We start from the raw sequence: 7,202 nt of genomic DNA, 5'->3' as shown, positions 1-7,202 counted from the left end.
GTCATTATTTTAAAACTGAAGAACACAGTATAAGATAGGCTACCACAAAACGATTTAGTGTTTAAAATAAAATAAGTGCTTCCAAAGTATATATTTTAGTCATAGTGCAAGAATTTTTTCTGTCCATTACATTGAAAATTTTTAGAACACATTTATGTTACCTTTCAAAAAGATTGAGGGCTTCATGTAGGTAGCTAAATACCGGTCGGTAACGGCCGAAATTCGGTAAATATGCCGTTACCGACCGGTATTTAGTCAAGTGAGATGTAGGAGGCCAAAAACCAGTTTATGGTAAATATGAAGTGGTAAATACCGATTCATATTTTCCGAATAGATATTTACCGAATCGGTAAATATGAAGTGGTAAATATGAAGTGGTAAAACTGAAAAAGACATGTAGGTAAATTCGGTAATTAAGAAATCCATGAAATTCGGTAATTAAGAGTCGGTAATTAACACAGATTGAAAGCAGGTGGTAAGCATCAACAGTGCATATAAGCAATCCCAAAATGCAACAGCGTGGACAACATGGCCGCTCTGTATGTCATTGCAAGGCGCCTACGTCTACAGGCAGCAGGTCTGAGGATTTGGAGACGGGAGGAACGCATTTACAGACTGCGCATCACACTATTCCAACTGACTGAGGATGAGATACATGAAAGGTACAGGCTACACCCCCAAACCATCATGGACCTGATCAGGGACCTGCACCCACTCCTGGACCAGCCAACAAGAAGGGCGCATGCCATACCACCACATGTGCAGGTGCTCTGCAGCCTACATCTACTCGCATCTGGCAGTTACCAGGGGGTGATAGCTGCGGTGGGCGGTGTATCCCAGAGTTGCCTGTCCCGTTTCTTCAGGAAGTTCCTGGATGCCATGATGCAGAGAATGCACCACTACATCAGCTTCCCAAACACACAGGCTGAACTGCAGAAAACTAAAACTGACTTTTATCACATGGCACAGTTCCCCCATGTCATTGGCTGTATTGATGGCACACACATCCCAATCTGCCCACCAGCTGCCACTGAGCACATCTACAGGAACAGAAAGTCCACCCACTCCATCAATGTGCAGGTCATCTGCGATGCATGGAACATCCTCACTGATATTGTTGCGAAGTTTCCTGGGAGCACCCACGACTCCTACATCTTCCAGAACAGTGGGATCTACACACGACTGCTTGCCGGAGAATTTGGAGAGGGATACCTGCTAGGTAAGTAACAGTGACGCCCCATGAAACTTGCAAATCATAGTGTATTGAGGCATGTGGCTGATGGTTCCCTTTTACTCACCTAGGCGACAGTGCATATGCCGTGCGGTCATTCATCCTCACTCACTCCCTACCTACACCCAGCAACCCAGAGTGGGAGACGATATAACGTGGCACACAAATCTACACGCAACGTGGTGGAGCGCACGTTTGGACTATTGAAAAGCAGGTTCCGCTGCCTCCACAAGAGCGGAGGCGCACGCCAGTACACACCCATCATCTGTTGCAAGATCATTGCCACTTGTGCAATGCTGCACAACCTTGCCACGAAGAGAGGTACAGAGGTGGAACTAACAGATTTTGAGGACAATGAGGATGAATCAGGTCAGCCAGAGGCCAACGCTGCTGGAGTGCCAACAGCAACAGATGGGAGAGAGAGACGGGCAGAGATCACATGCAACTATTTCTGAGTAAGTAAGGGGACACAGCCAGTTGTTGTATGTCATGACGTAGTTTTAATGCGGCACTACGCCACAACACCAAAAACATGCCATTCTGGCAACATTGCGTAAGTACAACTAGTAAGTCCAGGGTTACGTCACCCAATAGTCTTTGGCTATGCGGTGCTGCATTAATGCTTGCGGCCACGCGCTCCAGTGTGGGATGGCACGGATTGAGCCTCCTCACTAGTGCCAGCCCCAAGCTGCTCCTGCGGGTATCTGGGACCTGCTGCTGGTGTTGATGCTGTCAGCAGCATCCCCTGCACCAGTTGTGGCCGCCTGACTAGTCAATAGCACCTCAAGTGCACTTGTGACCTGCACCATCCCCCGAGACACGTCGCTGCTGCAGTGTGACAGGCCCTCCTGCATAGACACAGAGCGCCGGCAGAGTAGTGACGTGGCAGTTGCCAGCCGGTTGAGTGCCCTGGTGTGACTGTCCCTCCTCTGCCGTTCCCGGCGCCGTGCAGCTCTGTCAGCATCATATTTGCTGCACAACAGCTTGATGGACTGGTAGATGTCCTGAATGCCCGCTGCCATTTCACCCATCCCCTCCGCCATTGTGCTGATGTTCCTGTCCATGTTGGCAAAAGTTGTTTTCAGTCCCAGCATATGTCGCTGCACTGACATGACTGCCTTTGTTTGCAGGCGCTGTTGCTTCAGCATGTTGCCCTCGAGCCCCGAGAAGTCCCCATGACTGTCGACGTCTGATGGTGGACTCTGCACCCGCGACCTGCGGCGCCGTCTTGCACCCGTGTGTTCTCCCTGTGAGGTGGAGGGCACAGTGGCATGGCTCCCATCCTGGGGCATGGTGTTTGGCTCCGGGCCCCTGCTGTCGTCAGATGTGGTGTCTAACGCCCGCAACCTGGCAGCTGCACGCCTCCTCGAACGCACAAATGCAGGCGGTGATGTGGCCGGTGACTCAAACATGAGTGGCGATGCTGGCTGTGGTAGAGGTGACGCTGGCTGTGGTTGAGGTGATGCTGGCTGTGGTGGTGGTGATGGTGGCTGTGGTGGTGGTGATGGTGGCTGTGGTAGTGGTGATGGTGGCTGTGGCAATGCTCCCTGGGCAGAACTTGTGCTGGCCAGAGCTGACCTGTCTTGCCGGTGTGCCCTCTCTCCTGTAGCATGTGCAGTCCTGCGCGATGTTACATCTGTGGACAGAAATGCAACATCAGCTCAGTGTGCCTGAAGCCCTGCATTGCTAGCATCACAATAAATTTATGTAACACTCTCACATTGTCCCCTGTATCCTTTTGGCTAATGTGTGTACCATGCATTGTTGTTCTGGGCTATTCAGTTCATGGTTGGGGTTTCCCTGACTACATCTCCCATAATGCATTGCCTGTCTGCACTAACACATGGACTGGAGTGGGATACTCATTTCACTATGGGGGATGTGGGATAGGGGTAGGGGGGGCTACATAGCTGTGCATTCGTCTTACCTTGTTGGGTGGCGGCTCTGGCAGAGCTGTCGGCATCCCCAAGGCCCACGACGCTCTCGTGCTCTATTGTGGCCTCCACCAGCTCCTCCAGTTCGGTGAGGGCAGGTGCCCTGTTAATTCCACCTCCTGTCCGGCTGGCCTCCTTCTGTATTTCCCCCATCTTCCTCTTTGTGACGATCCTCAGGTCGTACCAGCGCTTTTTAAGGACCTCAATGTCCCTGGGGGTCACTCCAACCGCATTGACCTGCGCCTGGATTCCGAGCCAGATATTGCGCTTCTCTGACTCTGGCACTTGCAGGGACTGCCTCCCAAACAGCTTCTGGTGCTGCTTCACCACCTCCTCCACTAGCACCTGGAGTTCCCTGGGGCTGAATTTCTGCTTCCTCCTCCTTTCCCCGCCATCTCTCTGTGTCCTCTGGCTGGACATAGTGGTTTTGAGCTGCACAATCAGGCACTGGCTCCCTGCCTCTCCTCTCCACTCCCAGCCTCTCCAGGGTCTGTTGATTGTGTGCACCTGCCTGGGTGTGGCCACTTCCTGGTTGGGTGGGGTGTGGTTGCACAGGATTGGCTGTTTCATCCAGTCATGTGTTTTCGTTTTTCCGATTCGGTAAATACCGATTCGGTAAATACCACCTCGGTATTTACCGATTCGGTAAATACCGCCTCGGTATTTACCGATTCGGTAAATTTCGATTCTTTAATACCGAATGTTACCGAATCGGTAATTATTACCGAATTATTACCTACATATAACTTTCCGATTCATAAATACCGATTCGGTAAAGTTCGGTATTTAAGAATCGGTAAATTATATTTACCTACATGAGGCCCTAAATCTTTGTCATCGTGAAAGTTCAAGTGACTCCATCAATTAAAATTAAAAACTATACTAGCTCTCAAGCAGCCCTTGCACCTGGTGATTAATCAAGTGCACACATTTAGATTTCTTTCAGTTACCCGGTATCTTGGTGAGAAGACCTATTCTTTAGATCTCGGTCCCTCCCTCAGCTTCACATCACGAGACCCCCCCGTCCACTTTAACAGGAGGCACTTCATGGTCCACATTAACTATTCAGTAATGGTTGTTTTTAAACAAAAAAGACATTTAAACTGTTTAGTAAAATTGAAAAAAACTTGGGCACGTTTGTCCCTAGAGATCCCACCCAGTTTGACATGCATGCAGATGTCCTTTCAGGTGAGTTGAGTGGTGGCAGAGTGGCCAGCAGGGCGCATTCTGAACGTCTAGGTCCCTGGGAGTCAGAGTAAATTTCCCAGGAGAAAGAAGAAAGGAGTGATATCCCTAGATACACTCAAAGACATGGCCCATACTTGTAGGTGCTATTTGGGGTCTAATGTATTCACCGAAAAATGGACAGAGAGAGCTCTCCCTGAGAGATGTCCTGAGGAAGGCATCAAGATATAGGGGATCATTTTCGTTTCAAAGAAAGGGCCATCACTACCATTAGTGCCACAGGTGCAGTTACTTGGAACAAGGGTGTAAGGCTACTGAGCCACAATTATGGTGTATTTACTAGCAACAATTCACCCTTGATGCGCAGGGAACAGGGCCCAAACAACAGGTAGAGGGGGCGGGGGGAGGGGGTTGGACGAGACGTGAGGCTTCTTTACCTTTTGTTTTTTTTAATTACACAAAGAGGTAGACAGGCTGCTATGGGCCTCAGGCCAGGAATAATGGCCCTGAGAAGTGGGCAGAGGAGGAAGCCTTCATTGGTCTGTGGGTATCATTGGTGCAGCAGGTGTACTGGCATTGAGGCCCAGTGTTGGGAGGGGCCACCTAAACCCCAATTATGGTTGTTTTACTATCTTTCCTTGCCTGCATTAGGGCACAAGGCAGCCTTGCTATGCCAGTATTGCTTTGGGACTAGTACCAATAGCCCAAGGGAGGGGAATATTGAAGCACAGGAGACACCTTCGCTTCATACAGAGGGGGATGGGGCAAGATCTGGGACCATGTTTTTAACAAAGAGCAAGATAGGAGACTGCCCTCTTCATCAGACAGTAGCTATCTTTTCTGACAAAGGAAAAGTGGCTCTGGAGCCCACTGCATCACAAAATCATAACTGTTTTACTTTCCAAAAGAGGCATTAGGCCTTGCTAGCTTTAGAGCATAGGAAGCCCTTGCAGCATAGTGGGAGCAACACATGGGAGCTCATAGTTTTCTGAAAGGGACAGAAAGTCTGTTTCAGGATTGGATTGACTATCAAGCAAGGTGGAAGAAGGGGTGAAAAAAGGCAGAGAAGAGAGCCTGCTAATCTGAGATGCGCTAAGATTAGCGCAGAAGGTGCAGGTGCATTGGGACCCAGGCATGTGAGGTGCTCATAACACTCCAATTATGTAGGCAATGTTGTTTGGTCAGCTTCTTTTTGTTTGACATATTTGCACTTTTAGAATTCTCACATTTAGTGCAGGTTTTGAGCTACAGAATAGTATCCCTGAAATTATTTCACAATCGCCACCCCATGTGCTCAGTCCTGCCACTCCCAGCCCCCCCCCCAAACCTTGCATTTAGAATTCTGAATGAAACATTCTACTGCATACATACAAGTTGACTGGCCCTACAGAATGATTCATTCACACATGCTGCAGTTACACAAGCAAAACTTGCCTTCACAAAAACAGAAAGAGTACTGAGCCAGAAGCTCCCCGTAAGAAAAGAAAGAGGACTTCTATAGCGGCCATCTTGGCATGGGCATAGGTTTTACAGCCCTCCCAATTTATTCTACTGGAAGAGACCTAGTAAACCTCCCACCTTGGCGATGGGCATATGATTAACAGCCCAACTGTTCTCGCTGCTCGTTTTAAGACCTATCTCGCAGCGTGGGAGCACTTTCCCTAAGTAACCCTTGACAGTAGGGTAGACCCTCTGATACACTCCCTACACAAACCGACCGCTGGGGCGGTAATCTCATCACTCTCCCCAGCATGGCAGAGCCCTGCTTGTCCCCCACGGGCGACAACTACTATACCGTTATCTATCCCCCTAATCTCTCCAAATCCGCCTCTAAATCCCTCAAGCATTCCATCCTGAAAAGCCATCCCGAAATCCTGATATCTGATCATCATCTCTGTGTGAACCTGGGCACCGTCATCAACGACCTCATCTTCCACTACAGGAAAACGTCTCTCTGGCATAATGCCTTCTCGAGCCTCCACAAAGTAAAGGAAGCCAGGAACATCCCTCACAGAACAAAACTCACCATCACTCTATTGGCAAACCAGCGCGCTGACCTCACCATAACCTTATACAACAGCGGCATTATCCTGATTCAAGGCCCTCCCAAAGACCTCATCAAATTTGCGGTCCTCTTGACCCTCCTCAAACAATATGTTCACAACCCTTCACAATCCACGCTCCCACCGCTCCACCTATTACCAAATCCGCCAAGTGTACCTAACCTCTCACTAACCACACATGCCAGGGATCAAGTCATTGGGCGACCCGGCCTAGTCACCCTGTCACCAACGCATGCCAACCACTGGACGCCTATACCACTGAACTTAGACCCACAAGCGCTCCCCGCTCCGTCGGCTTCCGAAACTCCCCCTAGGGCCCACATCTCGAACCAACCTAGACCCGCTATCACACATCCTGCACCGGCTATCAGAAGCGCCCCCAAACCCCTAACCTTCTGCCCGCGTATTCCTCCCGCACTCCGGGCTATTGAAACGCCTACTAGGGCCCACAGCACTACCTTGGAAATGTCCAATAGGACCCAGAACTATGGTCTATTTAACCTCACCACTAAGCGGCCAACCCAGTCCGACAGAATCGCTCCCACCCTTTCGGCCCCCTGCCTGCAAGGTCTTCCCTCTCTTAGGGACGATCGACCTAGCCCCCCAAACTCCGGCCAAACCGCTCACCTGAAACCGTCCCTTGGCCCGCCACTTCTCACCCCCAGGTCACCAGCACACCCTAGCAGAATCGCTACCTTGCAACTGGCCCCCTGCCTGACTGAACCTACCTCTCTTAGAGATATTGATAATCTCCACCGCAGAGCCACTGAATTAACCCTAAGAATCCAT

Source organism: Triturus cristatus, chromosome 9, assembly GCF_964204655.1.
Source record: "Triturus cristatus chromosome 9, aTriCri1.1, whole genome shotgun sequence".
NCBI lineage: Eukaryota > Metazoa > Chordata > Amphibia > Caudata > Salamandridae > Triturus > Triturus cristatus.
This window is presented reverse-complemented; position numbering follows the sequence as displayed.